This window comes from Ursus americanus, chromosome 5, assembly GCF_024610735.1.
Source record: "Ursus americanus isolate L20-20 chromosome 5, mUrsAme1.1.p, whole genome shotgun sequence".
In the NCBI taxonomy this organism is placed as follows: Eukaryota; Metazoa; Chordata; class Mammalia; order Carnivora; family Ursidae; genus Ursus; species Ursus americanus.
In genome coordinates this window covers 457,158-477,815 of record NC_142131.1, presented here as the reverse complement: position 1 = coordinate 477,815, position 20,658 = coordinate 457,158, and the positions used below count along the sequence as shown (strand labels likewise).

General features: G+C 41.7%; 1 long non-coding RNA gene across 1 annotated transcript in view; it reads left to right on the top strand.

The window, feature by feature from the left end:
- Positions 1-19,851, top strand: part of LOC123779318 (uncharacterized) — a 32,824-nt gene extending 12,973 nt beyond the window's left edge. The window contains exons 3-5 of the long non-coding RNA XR_006776166.2: positions 3,436-3,495; positions 17,944-18,064; positions 18,274-19,851. This is a non-coding gene — a long non-coding RNA (uncharacterized LOC123779318). The remainder of the gene's footprint in view (positions 1-3,435; positions 3,496-17,943; positions 18,065-18,273) is intronic.
- Positions 19,852-20,658: the final 807 nt, after the last annotated feature.

Genomic DNA, 20,658 nt, shown 5'->3' with positions numbered 1-20,658 from the left:
ATTGTCGCCCTGACCAAATAGCTGTTGATAATAATCTCTCTTTATTCTATAGGGAGACATTTATCCCGCATAAATACACATCTTACTGTTTTACCTCAATGCAAAAAGTGTTAGCAGTTAGCAGTGTTTGTTACAGCAGGGAACTAACATCTGTTAGCAATGAGGTTCTGGCATCCCATCCTATATGAGTAATTCTGAGGAAAGGAAGTCAGAATAGCAGAGCAGTGGTCACCCCAAAATAGCCCTGAGACTGCAGCTTTGGGCAGAGCAACTCATCGGCAAAGCTGTGAGGTGAGCAGAGCTGCTTACCCACCGACTCATCTACATAGTGGCTGTCCTGTGCTAAGCACGACATTCAAGGATGGGCAAGATGCACTTCCTGCCCAAAGAAATGTGCAAATTTTAGCTTCCTTCTCTCGACTCTTTTTTTTAACCTCTACACATCCCATATGTCCAGTATCCCAGTACTCCTTGTTCTTTGCTTTTTTATTTATATATTTGTTTTTAAAGATTTTATTTATTTATTCGACAGAGATAGAGACAGCCAGCGAGAGAGGGAACACAAGCAGGGGAGTGGGAGAGGAAGAAGCAGGCTCCCAGCAGAGGAGCCAGATATGCGGCTCGATCCCAGAACACTGGGATCACGCCCTGAGCCGAAGGCAGACGCTTAACGACTGAGCCACCCAGGCGTCCCCCTTTGCTCTTTTAATTCTCTTCTCTTATCAAAAACTCTTCTTGGGGCGCCTGGGTGACTCAGTCGGTTAAGAGTCTGCCTTTGGCTCAGGTTATGGTCCCGGGGTCCTGGGATGGAGCCCTGCATCAGGCTCCCTGCTCAGCGGAGAGTCTGCTTCTCCCTCTCCCTCTGCCTGCCGCTCCCCCTGCTTGTGTATGCACGCTCTCTCTCTCTCTGTCAAATAAATAAATAAAATCTTAAAAAAAACCCACTCTTCTTAATTAGCTACAAGTTGGGAAGGAACTGATCGTTAATTCCTAAAAAGGTATAAAAGACCGTAATGGCTTAGTGCATAGTGTTCTATTACCTTTCCCAGGGTTGTTCGCATTTTCAGAGAAAGGAATCCCTTAATCTGACGCCGTGATATTAATGGCAGAACTCTAGGCATAGTGAAGTGATAGCTGAGACTTTCTTCCCCAAGTGTATGTAAGTTCCCCAGGTCCACCATGCATGGGTAGGGCCAGGCCTGACAGGGAGGCCTGAATGCTGAGTTCACTTTTAGATACGAGCCCTAGCAAATCAAGTTGACTACTTCTTTTGTGTTAGTATAATTAAACTCAACTATTTCAGATGTTACGGCACATTTCTCCCTTAGTCTATAAAGTTTTCATGGCTTTTTAAAGTTTATTCTCTTTTGCACTTACTCAGTCAACAAATGCTCGTTGAGTACCTATAAAATGTCAGTGATACTTATAAACAAAAATAAAAATTCCTATTGGCATTAATAATACACAACATAAAATAGATACTCATAAATTTTTGACAAGGTAAGTGATGGACGTATTTGAAGGAAACTATATAACTTGACTGAGGAACATAAAAGATTTGGGACATAGTCAATATTATAAATAAGTTCGTTCTCCCCAAATGTATCCACAAGTTTAACATAATCCCAACATTTATGGTTTGACAAAAGGTTTCTAAATTTCATAAAGAGGGATTTCTTATAGTATTATCATACACTAGAATAGTATAGAACAATTAAAAATGGTGATTTAAATTTTAATTAATATGAAAAGCTGTTTGTGATATGTACTTTTATTAATTTCTGAAATAGTACATGTATTTTTGGGATAGATAATAAAATAAAATAAAAGTGTAGGGGTACCTGGGTGGCTCAGTCTGTTAAGTGTCTGTCTTCGGCTCAGGTCATGATCCCAGGGTCTTGGAATCGAGTCCCATGTCAGGTTCTCTGCTCAGCGGGGAGCCTGCTTCTCCCTCTCCCTCTGCCTGCTTCTCCCCCTGCTTGTGCTCTCTCTCTCAAATAAAAAAATAAATTCTTAAAAATAAAAATAAAGTAAAAATGTAATGTTCCTTCTATTTACCCTTTCATCCCATTTCCTGATGTTGAAAATTCAGTTTGTACCCTGCCAGATAACTTCCTGTGCAAATAAAATCATGTATTAGTGTGTCTAGATTTATTTTATATCTAGATATAAATTTACAGAAGTCTTTTTCTTTTTTTTTAAGATTTTATTTTTAAGTAACCTCTACACCCAACATGAGGCTCAAACTCACAACCCTGAGATCAAGACTCACATGCCTTTGTGACTGAGCCAGCCAGGCATCCCTAAACATACAGAATTCCTAAAATACGAGTCATTCTTGAACATATATATTATTGAGTAACTTCCTTTTTCATTCTACAACATATCAGGAATATCTATGATACATTAAGTAAGAAAATAAGATTCTAAAACAACATGTTTAGAGTGACCCTGCGTTTGTCAACTGTGTGTGTGTGTGTGTGCACATGCAAGCACATATTTACAGGCAAAGAGAAAAGTCTGGGTATGTAGATTTCTTGGTTGAGAGAGTACCAGTGACTTTTAGTTTTTTGCTACTTTTTCTACTGTTCAAGTTTTAAAAGATTTATTCATTTACTTCAGAGAGAGAGAGAATCTCACGCAGACTCCAGGCTGAGCACGGAGCCCGTTGGGAGGCTCAGTCTCACAACTGTGAGATCACGACCTAGGCTGAAACCAAGAGTCAGACGCTAACCCAGTGCGCCACCCAGGCACCCCTCTAGTGTTTAGTTTTTAAAAAAGGAGTTTGTATTACTTTTTTCTGAAGCATCTTTTTTTTTCCTGAAAGATTTTATTTTTAAGTAATCTCTACATCCAACGTGGGCTCAACTCACAACCCAGAGATCAAGGGTTGCACACTCCGCTGACTGAGCCAGCCAGGCGCCCCTCTGAAGCATTTTTTATATGCTTATTGGTCCATTACTTTAATGCGTGACTTTTTTATATTATTTTATAACCAAGATAATATCTGTTTCTGTGACAAAGAAAAAAATCGGTATTACTGGAAAACTTATGAGACAGCATTTGGCTAAGGTCATACTGCTGAATGGTGGATTATTGCTCTGATGACCTTCCGACCTTTCAGTCTGTCAATTAATGTTAATATTCCCTATCTTTGTAAGTCAAAATATAGCTATGATATTATTATATAATTATTATGTAATATATAAGTATGCATATAATGTAATATACAGAAACTGTGTGTATTTAAAGTGACTGAGGACTGCATTTAGGATCCTTCTTTCTAGGTGAGATGGGGCTTATAACTTTGTGGTTTTATTGACTTGGATAGTTATTTCTAATAAATCCAGTAATAACAGGACAAACTGAAGCTGCTGCAAGGGGAAGAAATTAAAAACCACAGTCATTTTGTTGCCATTTTTGTTAATGTTGTAGGTGGTGGGATTGACTTCCTTCCTGCATCCGGAGAAATGAGCTATGAATGAACCTTCCAAGGTGAGCAGGGAGAGACACATTCTGCGTTCTCTGCACCCATTTTGTGACCCTGCCGGGCTGCAAGGAAAGGGGACTACGGGGCATGGACTGTCGGTCCTGGCTAAACTGGGGGGTTTGCTCAGGCACCCCTGTGGCAGATACCCCTCTTTCACCTTATTTTCCTTACAAAATCTGTTTTCAGAAATGTGGTCATAAGGTATCACTTCAGCCCGGGGTGTTTGGATCCAAATAGGGACCAAACTTTAGGGCCGATCTAGGGTCTCCAGACCTTGACTGATTGTCCTCTGGAAGGGAAGGTCTGAGAGAACATGCCCCGTCTCTGCAGAGCCATGAATTTGTGGCAGTAGCAAAGCGTTTTACTCCATAATATTCTGGCCCTGGGCTGTGGATGTTCCTTTATGCCTTTGTGGGTGTCTCTCTCCCCGTGTATCATCTCTGGCCTTGTGTTTGGTGATTCTATTTCTTTTTCTCTCATTTCCTTCCTTTTCTCTTTATTTTTTTCTCTCAATTGGCCATCTGTTAGAAAAAAATTGTTACTTCTTGGCTTCATCAAATAATTACATTTTCCATATATTTCATGTTAGGAGTGAAATTCAGTTGTCACTTATTTAGAGGCTTGGGATCAATCATACTTTATATTTTTTTGTGCATTTATCACTAATATCACTGATTGTCATGGTTTATGTCTTCCAATACGATGCAGACTCCCTGAGGGCTGGGGACTCGGTCTTGTTCTCTGCCATATGCCAAGTGGGTCCACTCCGCAGGTGCCCCAGACGTCCTCCATGTACCCTGTCGCAGTCCCGATGCTTTCCCTTTCACCTCAGAGTAACCACATCTTCCCTTTTATGGTCATCGTTTTCTTGTTTTCTTTCTAGTCTGTCACCCAAGACATGCATATACCCTATAATTCAACTTGCTTCACAAAGAGTATACATCTTTTAAGTTTCTCCCAATCCCCCAAGCACCCCTCCATTCTCCCTTTGCCCCCCCTTCTCTTTACAACTTAGCTCTGGAAGAAACTGGGTTGTTTGATTTGTCTTATAGAGTTTCTCACATCTGGACTTTGCTAATCGCATTCCCGTGTAATTTACCCAGTTCTTCTGTATTTTCTATTAACTGGTAATGGGATTATGGACTTGATCAGATTCAGGTATAATTTCGGGTCCAGCTTCTTTGTAGGTGGCATGTAGGAGACATGTAATAGCTGATTATCTTTCTGTATGATGCAGGCAACCATTAATCCATTATGAAGTTCAAAATGGGGATATTCAAATTTAATTTTTACTTCTTTATTTGGCTGGCAAAATAGTTCCAAAATGGAAAACTTCTCCTCGACTTATTAGCTTACATTGTATGGGAAAAGTAGCATAAGTGCTTGATGAAAATACATATTTAGAAAGACAAAATATACAAAAGAAATATACAAAAATAAGAAGACTTACTAACCATAGCCCTGTTAAAAGGTATACTGCAATCAGAAGAATAGCTAACCTAGGGGGAGAGATTAGATGAAAGAAAACATAGTGATCACAGACAACGGTAATTTAAGCAGGGGCACCTGGGTGACTCAGTTGGTTAAGTGAATGACTCTTGGTTTCGGCTCAGGTTGTGATCTCAGAGTCCTGGGATCGAGCCCCAAGTCGGGCTCTGCACTCAACACGGAGTCTGCTTGAGATTCTCTCCCCCTGCCTCTCCCGTTCATGCTATCTTTCTCTCTCTCTGTCTCTTTCTCTCAAGTAAATAAATAAATCTTAAAAAAATGAAAATTTAAGTGGGTAAATATAATTAGCTATTATAAAAAATAATTTGAGGTTTAAAAAACAATATGGGAGTGCTTAACAGGTAGTTAAAACATGCTTAACTTTGTGTCTTGTTTAGGAGAAAGAAAAAAACATTGACTAACTTAAGTCTTTGTAGGAAAATTATAGAGCTAATATGTACGTTAAAAAATAGAAATACAATGCATAACTTTGAAATTAACAAAGAAGGAAAAACACTTTGTCAGTCCCAAAGAAGAGAGAAAAGGAATAAGAAGAAAAAAAAGGAAAAGGATAGTAAAGAGAAGACCCAAATTAGATGGTAGAATAAATCCAAAAACACCAGGATCACTGTTTGAGTTCATTGGATAGAACTCGTTTACCAAAAGAGCATCCCATTCGGTTAATAAACAAACAAACAAATAAACAAAACTATATCTAGTTCAAGAAACACAGTTAAGGGGTGCCTGGCTGGCTCAGTCAGTAGAGCATGTGACATGCAGCTCTTGATCTCAGGGTTGTGAGTTTGAGCCCCACGTTGGGCGTGGAGATTGCTAAATACATACATACATAAGATTATGGGGCGCCTGGGTGGCTCAGTCGTTAAGAGTCTGCCTTCGGCTCAGGTCATGATCCCAGCGTTCTGGGATCGAGCCCCGCGTCGGGCTCACTGCTTGGCGGGAAGCCTGCTTCTCCCTCTCCCACTCCCCCTGCTTGTGTTCCCTCTCTCGCTGCCTCTCTCTCTGTCAAATAAATAAATAAAATCTTAAAAAATGAAAAAGAAACACATTGAAAACCATCCAGAAATTTGAAAATAAAAGAAAGGAAAAATGTAACAATCAAATACAAATGAAAAAGAAAAACGTGTGGAAGAATAATGGTATTTAATGGAATGAATAGCAAACAAATGGAATTTAAGGTAAAAAGCATCATTTGGGGTGACAAGTAAAACTCTTTGATAAAAAAGAATAATTTGCCAGCATCTAGAGCAATCAAGAACCATAGGAGGGTGTTCAACGAAGTCATCATCGAGGAGGCTCTTAGCACCCCTTACCTAATAGATCAAGCTGGCCCGGAGAGGTACAATCAATAAGCTTGATTGAATGGATATATAACAAAGGGTGAGGGCCTCCCACCTGGTAGATCACAAGATATGGATCCCCAAAAGCCATACAGTGGTCAGGGCAGCTCTTGGCCGATTCAAGTCTGTTCATTGTGGCAGACCAAATTAGCACAAAGCAAGGGAGGATGTGGGGGAAATGGCATTTTCAGGTATTGCTAGTGGGAGTCAAAGTGCTACAACCATCTTGGAGGGCTATTTATCAAATGGAGGCATTATCAAAATTGATACGCATATACAGCAACTCCACTTGTCAGTTACATACCATGGACAAAGTCTTGGGTGTGTGCATAAGTAGATACGGACATTTCCTTGCCGCAGTTTTTTGAAACTGGGAAAACTTGAAGTAACTTTAAATGGGCATCAACAGGAAAATGGGTTTGTGAAAATGAAATTCTAGATAGTTAGGTGATCTAGAGTTACCATATTAACATGAGATACATTACAAGTGTATGTTATGAAGAGGAAAAAAGGAGATTGCAGAACAATAAGGGTATGACAACATTTACGACTTAAAGCACGCGTGTGCAACAATGGTATATATATATTCCTTTTTTGTTTTTAAGTAAGCCCTTTGCCCAATGTGGGGCTTGAACCCATGACCCCAAGATCAAAAGAAACATGCTCTACCAACTGAACCCGCCAGGCACCCCGAACAATGGTATGTACTATTTACGGATACATAGTAGTGTGGTGAAAATATGAAAAAAATGCATTTATAGAATGATCGTCCAAGAAAGGGGGAAAGAGGCTTCCAATACTTTAAAATAAATAACCCTACAGAGTGATTAGGACGGTGTGTATCATAGTCTCCATATATGCATATAGAATGTGGGTAGGCTTACTAAGTTGATACAAGTCTGAGAAAAAGGTCTGCAGTCACTAGAACGATACTCACAGGTGTCGGCTGTCCATTTTCAGAATTGCTGCAGTTATTTCACCAAGACAATAATCTGTATTCCTTGGGAAATGTGGCAGATGAGAACCACGTGTTGGTTTTAGCTGAGCTGTCCTTCGTTTTATTTATGGTTTATAAATACACTCAACTTCAGTCAGGTTTATGTAATTTAGGTAGAAGAAATCACTCAATAGTTGCACATGTATTAGGTGTTTTATCCACAGGGTTCTTAGGAAATTCAAAATAGATATAAAATATTTTCTCTACACTCAAAGAATGTAAGAACTCATTCTAGCAATAAGACAAACAGAAAACAGTATAAAACCAAATGTGGGCTGCTTGTATGTCTTGTGTTGTAAGGATTTAGAAAAATTGGAGCTCCCACTGGTAAAAAGAAAAGAAAAAAAGAAAAACTGGAGCTCAGGACGAGCTCTGGTAGCAACTGGCAACCCTTCATGAAATGGAATCTGAGCTGGGTTTCAAAAATGAGAAGAACTTCTCCTGAGATGAAATTTAAAATCAAGGCTTTCCTTGGGCAGTGCTCTTATTCCAGATCTAGGTCAGCTTCCCTTTTATCAACCAGGGGCACTGGGTGTAAAAGCCGCTCAGCTTATGAACACTGGTCCAGTGGGGAAAATTGGGTGTGGTAACTGAGTGCTCAGCTCTCTCCATGTCCCAACTCTTTACTGGGTTGAAAACTGAAATGACAGGAACGATCATGCCATCCCTCTTTCTGTCCTCTCCAACTGTGGTGCAACTTACGACAAGTAGCAGAAACGCACTCAAACATGTGAAAGTAAAAACAAGAGCTTATTGAACACATACTGCGGTTTAATAGACATAAACAGTCAAGATTCAAAGGGCTTGTAAGTTGGAAAGTCAGTCTTGAAATCTACTTTCTCTGTCTCTCCCATCTCTTTCTTCTGCTTTTCTGTCTCTGTCTCGGTTGTCCGGCTCCCTCTGTTCACCCATCTTGCGCGAAGCTTAAAATGGCAGCCTAAACTTGAGATGCACATTCCCTTTGCTTTTGCAGTCCCATTTCTTGGAACGTATACTGTAGACACACGAGTGTGCAAAAATAAGTCTATAAAGGTTTTTGAAAAAAAAAAAAAACAGAAGCAAGCTTAATGTCCATAAATAAGGGACTACTTAAATAGGTTATGGTTTGCCTGTTTATAACCCTAGTATCATTATAAAATGATACATGTGGTGGGTATTACCAGTCGTTACCAGTATTTCTTGGTTCCTTCTCCTTCTGGGTAGGAATACATTTCTGCCCTTTTGAGGGTGAGCATGCTGATGTGATTTGCTTTGTCCTCTGGAATTTTAAAAGGATTTTAAGAGTCCATGTGAGGTTCTCCATGTTCTCCTGGTACAGCAATTGTAGAAACACACACTGGGAGGAAGAGTCATGAGACAGAAGCAGCCAGAGCACTGAGCCGTCACAGGGAGGACAACAGATGTCACATGCACAAGAAATAAATGTTTGCAGCATTGAGCCACTGAGATTCTGGTGTTATTTGTTTTCATGACAGAAACCAGATCATCCTGGCTAATACAGTATACTGTGTAGTCAATGAAATGAATGAGAGAATACATAGGTACCGAAATGGAAAATTAGATTAGTCAGGGAAAAAGACAAGGGACATAAATGTAAATAGAATTATTCTATTTGTGATTTTATAAAAATGTCACCTATAGAAAAACAAAGACTGAGGAACTCTTCCAATCTAAAGGAGAGTAAAGAGGCGTCATATCTAAATGCAATGGGTCATCTTGGGTTGGATCCTGGAACAGAAAAAATTCTTTTTCTTCTGCTATAAAAGACATTAGTAGAATAATTAGTAAAATTTGAATAAGGTCTATAGATTAGATAATATCCAATTGATGTTACTTTCTTGATTTTTATAATTATACCGTGTTTATAAAGGAAAATGATCTTATTTTCAGGAAACACACACTGGTGTAAGTAGGCATCATATTTGCAATCCAGTCTAAAACTGTTCTGAAAAAAAGTGTGCATGTGATATATATGTGTGTGTATGAGAGAGAAAGAGACTATATATACAGAAAAAAATTATATATATAAGAGAGAAGGAATAATAAAACATCTTTCTCCTCCTGGTCCTTGCAAATAAAGGCACTAATACGTGAGAACATGTATTATTTTACTGCAGCACTTTTTTTAGGGACAAAAAATTGGAAACAAAGTGTATGACCATCACTAAGGAAATAATTGACTAAGTGGTGGAATATTCACATCATAGAAGATTGAGCAACGCAGACTGTTCCCCAGCTGAGAGGGTGAGTGAGCTCTCTGTCAATTGACTGGGAGAGATTTCCACTATGTATTTTTACTAAGAAAGGAAATGCAAAGAATTTTATAACCCTCCCTTTATTTTGTAAAACAGTGAGGAGGAAATCCCCACGTATGTGAGTTTGTCTAATTAAAGCAGTGGGTAGAAGGTGTGCGAGGGCACACAGAGGTTGTTAGCTTGCTCGGAGCAGGCGGGTGGAGTTAGCCAGGAGAAGGGAAAAGGGAGGAGATGAGCAGGACCGGGGACACTAGCTTCAGCAATAATTCATGACAGGCATAGCACCTGTATAGAGTGGGCTGATGCTTTGCAAATAAAGCTTTAAATTTGTGAAAACTAACATACGTTTTTGTATAGCTTTTATGGTTGTTTTCTAATTATGGAGCTCTGGCAGAAGGGGTGTTTTACCCAAATTAGGTCTGCATACTATATATTCCAAGTTTAGCAATGCAGTTCTCTTCTGTAGAAAATCAAATAAACAGTCTTTAATGTAAGTACTGAAACAAGGCCAAACCAGCAGTTCTTTTGAAACCTGGCAGTCTGCCTGCTGATCATTATTTGCTATTCTTTCCCAAACAAATACCTCTGAAGAAATGGCACTCCAAAGCCATGTGTAGATAATCTTCAAGACTTATATAGTTTTGGAAACTATAAATTTATGGCTCATAATACCCCATTGTCTTGAAAACATTTATATATATATGTATATATATATATATATATATATATATATAGGCAAATGTATGGAAATATATATATATGGGCAAATGTATGGAAATTAACAATCCATTTTTGCATATTAATAATTTCATGGCTTGGGCTTTTTAGGCATACAAATTACATATGTTATTTATTTCTAGCATGATTTCTTCAATGATTTGCATGAATTTTTCATTTTCAAAGTTAGGAAAATTAACTTTTAGAAAATCATTTACTAGTAGAAACAATGAAGCTCTTTTAAGTAATAAAATAGAGAGCACTTAATTTTTGCTTAAATAAAGATATTTCTCAGTAAGAATGTAAATATGAGGGGTAATGGTTAATGTATTAACTCTCTTCATGGACGTATCCATTTTTAGAGGGAAAAAGCTTTAGGACAAAGGAATTTTAAAATAGTATTTCTACATTAATGAAATAGAGGTTTGGCCCCTAGTGGGCAAGGAACTTTTATCATGCAAAGGACTGGAACCAAGAATAGGGTCCTGTTCCTATCCATCTGGCTCCCTGCCCTTAGACCGGCTCCACTCCTCTGCCCTAGGTAACAAAGGCTAGGTGCAGACCCTTCCAGGCTGATTAGAACAATTACCAAAATCTCTTTGTTCTTGATCTTTTTCTTAAGATTTATTTATTTATTGGGGGGGCAGAGGGACAGAGGGAGAGGGAGAGTCTTAAGCAGACTCCACACTGAGCATGGAGCCAGATATGGGGCTCAAGTTCACGACCCTGAGATCACGATCAGAGCCAAAACCAAGAGTCAGACGCCTAACCAACTGTGCCCTCCAGGAGCCCCCAAATTGATCTTAAAGTGTAGCCCCCTCACCAAAAACCCCCATTCCAATTCCACACCCTTTTCCCAAATTCTGATTCTGTTTAGGACCGTCCAGACCTGATACTTGGACTTGAACTCCCAGCTGTAGTTTGATTTCCTCCTCTCTCAAATGGTTTTGCTCTGGACTCCCCTCCTCTCCTTTGCAGGGCCCTGCATCAGCCTTAATAGTGCTAATGGAAAGCTACATCAGATGTGAAATTGTCATTATTAAAGATAATAATTGTCGTTTTTAAAAGATTTTATTTATTTATTTGGGAGAGAGAGCGCATGTGTATTAAGTAGGGGGAGGGGCAAAGGCAGAGGGAGAGAGAATCTCAAGCAGACTGCTGAGCCAGAGCCCAACATGGGGCTCGATCTCATGACCCTGAGATCATGACCTGAGCTGAAACCAAGAGTTGGTTGCTTAACTGACTGAGGCTTAGCACCCAGTTACCCCAGCACCCCGTGACATTATCGTCTTAATGTTGCTTGAAGAGTGTTGAATTGACACAGAGCCTAAGATGAGTGACATTTAAAGGTTAAGGGTCCATTCAGTGCCGTTATATGGAAGTACTAACAAGCAGATAGTCAAGTTGGCTACTCAGTCTGTCTCCAGTCTCTGGGATTTGGAGAGGTGGTGTGAGATCCGGCATCTCCGATCTCTCTCAGGCTTTCCCCTCTATGCCTTGTTGACTCATTGTTTTCTTTAAAGATGCGAATAATGTTAGCCAACTGTCTGATTCAGCTCTTCCCACTTGGACCTGTGAGCAGTTTTCTGAAGATATCATATTTCATTCATGACATATTGATTTTATTACTGTAACCGGAACATTCTCGAGTTCTTCAGGTTTCAGAGATCATTTGTTCAGTGCCCCAATAGCAGAGCCTAAGCTCCCATTTCCACCTCCAAGGTTGCCCTCCTGCTTTGGACTATTGCTCAACTCCTGCCAATCATCTCTTCATCTCTTATAAGTTTTTTTTTTCATGTTGCTTTTCTCTCCATGCATTGCATAAGACATAGAATCTCTGGGTTTACATTCCAGCACTTTAGCAAGTTGAGCAGAAAGAAGGCATTTCTTTCGCATTCAGCTCAGCAAACATCCCAGCATTGGCTCTTTGGACTTGGCTTGGGTTCCTAGCATATCCCTTAAATAATCACTGTGACAAATGCTCTTGGAAATCGAGAGCCAGAATGAACGGGTTCGGGGTGGGGAGTCAAACCCACCCAAACACAGAAATGAGAGTGGGGGAGGAATAGCCCCTGAAGGAACATACCTTCATGCTACCAGAGGGAACACTGATGCTGAGAAATCAGACGAAACAAAACAGATGTTCACTGTGTTTGGACATTAGCCAAGAAAATCACTGAGCAGAAAAGAATAAAAACTCACTTTTTCTATTTTTTTAAGATTTTATTCATTTATTTGACAGAGAGAGAGAGAGAGAGTGCGCACATGCAGGGGGAGCGGCAGGCAGAGGGAGAGGGAGAAGCAGGCTCCCCGCTGAGCAAGGAACCCAAAGGGGGGCGGGCTTGACGTCCTGACCCAAGAAGAAGGCAGATGCTTAACCAACTGGGCCACCTAGGTGCCCCCCAAAAATCCACTTTAAAATTAATGCATACTGATGCCCTGGCTTCTAGATCTGTCCCTGCAGAGGGCTGCTACCGTGGCTGTCCCTTTCCTTAGGCCCCTGGTGGCAGGAACATCTTTGAGAGAATAGGTGATACATGTGGAAATCCCTGACCCTAAGGTCCACCCAGGGTGCAGGCCCTCCACTATCCCTTTTTTTCCTTCTAAAATGAGGGGAACCCTCCTGCCTGCTCCTTTTTCCTTTGTCTACCATCTAGCCTCTTTCTGCAGAGCCTCAACTCTGCGCAAACGAAGGTACATCTCTGCATCATTCTGCCAGTGATCTCAAACTCCTCTGTCTGGAATCCTTTGGAGCCTTTGATTTTGTTTGATCAAAAGGCCTATTGAAATTTTTTTCCCCCAAATCAAAAGAGCAGCCTCAAGCCTCAAATGATCTGCCTCTAGATAAGAAGACTGCCTGCGGCAGTTTGGACTGTTGTCTGCATAAAACAGAAAAAAGCCCAATAGTGTGGCTTCAACAAGATAGAAGTTTATCACTCTTTCAGTAAAAGAAGTCTAGAGATAGGCCCTCCAGGGCTGGCCTGGCGGCTCCAAGGTCTTCAGACACCGTGGCATCTACTGTTTTGCTTCTCTGCCCAGGTGATCGCTTGCTGGCCGCAGGAAGGAACAAAGGGAAAGGAGTAAAGAAAAGCCTGCCACTGTTTTTGAGAACTTCCCAGAAGTCCTCGGCTATCCTGTGCTCACATCTCCTTGCCCAAAGATAGTTGCCACATCTTGTCACAGGTAGCTGTGAGAGGGCCAGAAAATACAGGGTTTTCAATGAGCCCTTTAAGAGAGGAAGGAGGAGAATGGATGGTGGAGGAGGCAGGTGTCACTAGTAGTAATCTGTCACACGGTTGGTGACTTCCGGCCACCAAAGGGGCCGACACCGATGGCCCTGCCTCCTCGCCGTGCTGCTTGGACTCTGGACTTCTGAGACGCCTCTTTGCTATCCTGTGCCTTGCTCTCAACCCCTTCTTTGAGGTCATATTCTGCTAGTTCATCTATGGTACCTAAAATTTAGTCAGTGCAATTGTAGGATTCTGTCATGTTTGACGGCTCTGAAAAATAGGTTTGGGCCATTTCACAATATTGCTGTTAAGCAAAGCTGAGAGAAAGGCACGTAGAAGTCATGAAAAGGTTTTCATTTGGAAGATGTCAAATAAATATTTGACATCCAGACAACATAAAGGGCAATATGAAGGATCTTTGCGGTGATGAAAATGTGGTGTGCCTTGACTGTGTCACATCAGTATCCTGGTTGTGACGACATGCTGTAGTTTCATACGATGTTACTGTGGGGGGAGACTAGGGAAAGAGGCAACCGCATCTCCTGTCTTACAACTAGATAGGACTCTACGGTTTCTTCAAAATAAAAAGTTTAATTTTGCAAAAGTCAACAGCATTTCATGGTAAATTATATCTCAGTAATTTTTTAAGTCAATTGTATTTCAAACTGGTACATTTAAAAATCACATATTTACTATGCAGTTTTGATTAGTCTTACCCATTTTTTCCCTTTCAAATATTAAAGAAACATTAAGGGGGAAATTCAGTTGAATTCTCAGTAAGAAGGGCTCTATTTTTGAAAACGTTTTATTCTGAACATTTGAAAATATATATAAAAGAATGTAATTAGGGGCGCCTGGGTGGCTCAGTCGTTAAGCGTCTGCCTTCGGCTCAGGGCGTGATCCCGGCATTCTGGAATCGAGCCCCCACGCCAGGCTCCTACGCTGGGAGCCTGCTTCTTCCTCTCCCACTCCCCCTGCTTGTGTTCCCTCTCTCACTGGCTGTCTCTCTTTCTCTGTCAAATAAATAAATAAAATCTTAAAAAAAAGAATATAATTAAACTCCACATACTCATTAGCCAATTCAATAATTACCACCCTTTTGCTAGTCTTATTTTATTTATTTGCCTTGCAACTTTTCCCCCTGGTGGATTATTTTAAAGCAAATCCCAGACATTGTATTATTTTACCCTTAAATAAAGTCTATTTTTAAATTCTGTGATCCCAAGCACAACGAACAAGGGAGATAAAACTCCATAATTTCAAATAAAACTTCCACACGCTGAAAAAATGTGTAGTTACCGATTCCTGGAAACGGAAGTGAGAGGTTGGATAGACACAGAGAAAGCTACAGAGAAGGGATACAGAATGTGGCAAGCAAAATAATGCCCCCCCAAATGTCCATCCTAATCCCTGGAATCTGTAAATATGTTACCTTGAAGGAAAAGGAGAAAAAGAGTTGCTAATTGGCTGGCTTAAACAGGGAGACTGTCCTGGGTTATCTGGGTGGGTCCAATGTAATCACAAGGTTCCTTGACAATGGAAGAGGAAGCAGAGGTGAGTCACGGAGAAATGGGACTGTGAGGGCCAGAGTGATGTGGTGTAAGGGGAATCGACCTGCCATCGCTGGCTTGGGATATTGGAGGAAGGGGGGCAGGAGCCAAAGAATGCAGATGGCCTCTAGGAGCTGGGAAAGGCAAGGAGGCGGACTCTGCCTTAGGGACCCCGCTAGAGAACACAGCCCTGCTGACATCTCTGTTTCAGTCCAGTGAGATCCGTGCTGAGCTGTTCACCTAGGGAACTCTAAAATAAGAAATCTGTATTGTTTAAAAGCTCCCACAGCTGTGGTCGTTTGTCAGCGCTGCAACGTAAAACTAACGTACAGAGTGGGAGGCAGTCAGCATTTGGCAGCTTGAAGGGGACAGGTGGGAAAGGGTTTCTTCAGAGGTCTGAGTCATTTCGCCAGAAAATAAGGTAATCACACCAACTTCTTGGAAGTAGAGTCCTACGGAGGGCCGAAGCCTCAGTTGTCGAGTCCTGCTCTTGTGCTAGGAACATGAGTCAGCAGTATGCTATAAAATTTGAAAATGGAAAAAAAAGGAATGTACACCCCCTGCTGGTAGATAGAAAACAGACTTTTCCTGTTTTGGATTCTGGTTTCCTTGTATATTCTGGAGGGGAGTGAAGGCTTCCCCGGGCCTGTCACGGGTGGACCTCTGTCTGGATGAATGGAACTCTGAGCCCCATGCAGACTGTGGAATACTTACGGGGCCAAACTGAGCCGATTATTTTCATAATGCGTGGTTGGAGAAGTACCTCTTTAGGTCTGTTTGCTGTTTCAACAGAACCTTTTCTTTTAAAGAATTCAATATAAGAGATGCTATGAGACAGACATCTTTTCCCAGTTAAGATGCTTGCGAGTTCAGTTAAAGAAAAACAAGCCAACCTCCAGCATGCTTACTCAACATTTGTTCAAAGACTCAACATAGTAATTAGTGCTTTAGTTTCTGAAATTTTAGTCAAAAATAATCCCTTCATCCATGACAAGGAATTAATAAGAGAATTCTTAAGAACTGATATAGAGATTATAGTTCTGATTTTTTAAAAATTAAGAAATGATTTATTTTTTTTTTTAAAAAAGAAATATCCTGAAACAATTTTCCTTTTCCTGATTTGTTCCCATTCAAAAGAAAGTTGTTTAGCAGTGGATTAAGCTTTTTCATTTGAGTCTGACAACTTCATTCCCCCTCTTCCAACTGCCTTCTCCCATTCTGGGCAAACCCATGGAGGTTAGAGGTAACAGAGGAGAAGGAAAGAGAGGGTGAAAGAGAAGGATCAGGTTCTAGAGCTCTAGAGTGTAGAATTGTTTCATATATACATTTGCACATAATATGCTTATGCTTAACATACAAAGTTAATATGACATGTATTTATATTATTTGTTTATTATATTGTGTATCGTACTATATTTGTATAATATATGTCTATTACATAGATACACAGACATAAAGAGAGCAAGTGAGCTCTGTATTAATTAGGACTCTTTAATGAAAGTAATAAAACCCATCGAAGCTAGGATGAGTTCATCTTTTCCAACAGCAGGTTTACTTTCTTTTTTTAAAGAGATTCTCACGTACTCATAATAGGATTTTGCATCCCTCCACCTGCTCCTCGGTAACCTCAACGCATACTTGGTGATAACTTACTCCTTTGCCTAGACATTAGTTAGCAAATGCTTAGAGAGTGCCCACGGCACAAGGACACTCTAAGCACTGGGGATTCAATGCATACGTTAGAAAAGATTGCTGCTTTCTTGTAACTTACAGTATAATGGGGAGAGGGGAAAAACGGCTTGAGAAAATTTCAGATTGAGGAGGCTGTATAGATAGAGTGGTCTGGGAAGACTCTCTGAGGAGGTGATGTTTAAGCTGTGCAGAAAGCCTAAAGAGGGAATTGTGGAGTGGTGGGCAGCATTCCAGGCAGAAGGAGTGGTGTGCAGAAAGAGCTTGGAGTATGGGATGAATTGCAAGGAGACTACTGTGGCTAGAGTGTAGTGAGAGATGAAGATGGGACATGAGAGGAAAGGAGAGTGAATCCTGGGCAGGTGCCCATCACATAAAGTCTCTCAAGCCATGGCACACAAATTGGATTCTACCCCAAGGTTATGAAGGTTTTCAAGCACAAGAGTGATCAAATTAGTGTGTTGAGACAATCACTCTTGCTGTGTTGTGGAGAATGGGTGGCAAGGGGGGCGGGAGACATGCAGGAGTCCAGCTGAGGTTGAGGAGGCGTGGCCTGAGGTGGGGAAAGCTGAGGTGGAGAAGGGATGGATCTTGGAGGTAGATGGGCCGGGACGCAGTAGTGGGTTGGGCATGTGCCTGTGTGAGAAAGGCAGGAACGAAGATTCACTCTTAGGCTTCTGGTTTGAGCCTCTGGATGCCCAATGGAACACGTTGACTGAGATGATTTGGGCCAAAGTAAAAGAAAGCTTTGCCTGAAACCAAAAGACGTGTGGGTTCATGTAAGTTCAGAGGTTGGACAGGCTTCAGGGTTCACTTCAGCAGTTCTTGGGGTGTCTGGCTTGTGGTTAGAGATCTACGTGTGATTTTCCAGGCCTAACCTTAGGCAGTCCAGTCACAGAAGCTTTACCTGACAGGTCTCCTGGGGAGTGACTGCCCTCCCCACACAGCCAGGACACTGCAGTCTCTGGGGGCGCTGCAGTCAGGGACTTGGGCCCCTGTGACTCCCTTGCTTCTCCAGTTTGCATTCCCAGCCCCAGGGCCTCCATTCCTATCTCCTTATCTGAGGCCTTGGCGGAGGTCTTCTTTAGTCTCCTCACTGAAGCCACCTCCTGGGGGAAGGAGGAGTACTTCTCCACACCTAGGCCTTCCCCTCATTCCTCTCTCCCCAGGGTCCATAAAACCGCATGAGCCTTTTGTTCAGTGAGATCCACCTGACCCTTGACCGGTACCCTGTTCCATGGGAAAGTCAAGCAGAAAGAGTCACTGCTTTCTCTGGTTTTAGCCATCATGGTAAGTTGATTAAAGGCTTAACTCTCATTTTTGGCTTCTTGCTTTAATTGGCGACTCTGACACCTGACAACTCTGGCTCCCACCTGGGGCCAGGTGCTCCGGACTGTGCGCTCTCTCTCTCTCTCTCTCTCATTCCTCCCCCACCCTCAGCCCCACCCACACCCCAGCTCCCCTGAGCTCCTGATAGTTCTGCCTCCTTTTCTCCACAGGTCTTTCTGCGTTGCCCTCCTCCGTGTGTTAACTTTATCCTCAGGATGATGGTGAGATGGCCCTCGTAGTACCGTCACCAGCTAGACCCAAGACCTGACCTTTACTGCTCACCTGCTTGTAACCAGCCACCTTTGTTCTAAGTTTTTCCTTCTTTCCAGCTTCTCCCTTAACTCAGGCAAGAGACCTGAGGGCATAGCATCCCTGAAGGAAACCGAAGGTACCCCTCAAGCAATAATGACTGCCTGGAAGAAGAGCTCCATTGGTCCAGACCACTCAGACCAGTTTGAACTTAACTGCCCCTCCCCCAAATGTACAATACAATGTTATTCGCTACAGTCACCATGCTGTACAGTAAGGCTCCAGAATTTATTCATCTCATAACAAAGTGTGTACCCTTCCCAACAAAGATCTTATGATTCAAGTCAACATTTCCACAGCAACACGTATTTGCCCTTTGTGTCAGTGCCCCCCGCCTTGAAATTTGCTCAGAATAGATCTTGTGTTCTTACACACACACACACACACACACACACACAGTAACTCTGTGAGGTAATGGATGTGTTAATTAGCTTGATCGTGGTAAATGTTACAATATATATCAAAACAGCATGGTGTGCATCTGCTGTGGTCTGAATGTTTGTGTTTCCCCCAAATTCATGTGTTCGAATCTGAGTGCCCAATGTGATAGTATTAGGAGGTGGGGGCTTTCTGAGGCTCTTACGTCATGAAGGTAGAGCCCTTATGAATGGGATTAGTGCCTTGTAAAAGAGAGCTTGCCTCTTCTACCGCATAAGCTAACACCTAGAAGGCACAGTCTACGAAACTAGGAGATGGGTTCTCACCGGGCACTAAATCTGCTAGTGCCATGATCTTGAACTTCCCAGCCTCCAGAATTGTGAGAAATAAATGTTTGTTGTTTATAAGCCACCCAATTGATGGCATTTTTAATCACAGGAACCTGAATGGACTACGATAATACCTTAAATATGAACAATTTTTATTTGTCAATCACACCTCAATAAAGCTGGGAAATAAATTAAAAAAAAGAACTTTGAAGGTATGTGAAAAGGCTTAATCAGACTTAATTTAATCTCAGCTTAAAAGAAGGCCAACAGGCATATTAAGTACTGTTTTAAGCATGTGATGACAACTTGTTTTGTTGTAGGGAGTATTGTATTTGACAGAATATTATACTACACCATGGTGTACAGCGTTAATAATAACTGTTATTGTGTCACTCCCCCTAAAGCAGAATTCCTGCTGTGAGCTCAGAAATGAATTCTAATCCTGCCTCCTTGTCATACTGTCATTTAATCATTTAATCTCGATAAGTCTCATTAATATCTATCTGCCTATCCCATGAAGTTAAAAAGACTAACTGAGATAGCATATTTTAAAATGGTAAAGGTTTTGGGGCGCCCGGGTGGCTCAGTCATTAAGCGTCTGCCTTCGGCTCAGGTCATGATTCCAGGGTCCTGGGATCGAGCCCCCTCATCAGGCTCCCTGCTCGGAGGGAAGTCTGCTTCTTCCTCTCCCACTCCCCCTGCTGGTGTTCCCTCTCTCACTGTGTCTCTCTCTGTCCAATAAATAAATAAAATCTTAAAAAATAAAATAAATAAATAAAACAGTAAAAGTTTTGATCAACCCAATTATTTTAAAATTGTATCCGTATTATAATTTAAGAAGCCCAACATCTCCCTTTCCCTTTTCTTTTTTTTTTTTTTTAAAGATTTTATTTATTTATTTGACAGAGACACAGCCAGCAAGAGAGGGAACACAAACAGGGGGAGTGGGAGAGGAAGAAGCAGGCTCCCAGCAGAGGAGCCTGATGTGGGGCTCCATCCCAGGACTCCCGGATCACGCCCTGAGCCGAAGGCAGACGCTTAACGACTGAGCCACCCAGGTGCCCCCCAACATCTCCCTTTCCCTTAATTTCAAACTCTAATTTATCTGCCTTTCTCAAGCCACCAGCTGCTGGGGCCTGTGGGCAGTTGGGATTGAATGAGGCCCTGAATTCTTGGGAAGTCACAGCGCAGGGGACTGCCATAAGGGCTGCTCTACTGTGCACCTGTCTGGCTCCTAGACACGTGCGTGTGTGTGTGTGTGTGTGTGTGCGTGAGAGAGAGAGAGAGAGAGAGAGAGAGAGGAGGCAGGGGTGGGATGGTGAATGGGCAGGAAAGTAGCTTGGAAGGTGCTTGCCTCCAGGTGTACATGGAATTCTCAGTGGAGGGATTCGTTTAGCATTGTGTGGAAGTCTGGAGATTTGCTGCGGCTTAGAGCTAAAAAAGGGTTGTAGAGCTTATCGCTGAGCTGAAACTTCAGAGGGATAAGGGAGCAGGAAGACTTCCTCCAGGTCCTTTGGAGTAGCCGGCTTCTTTCCACAG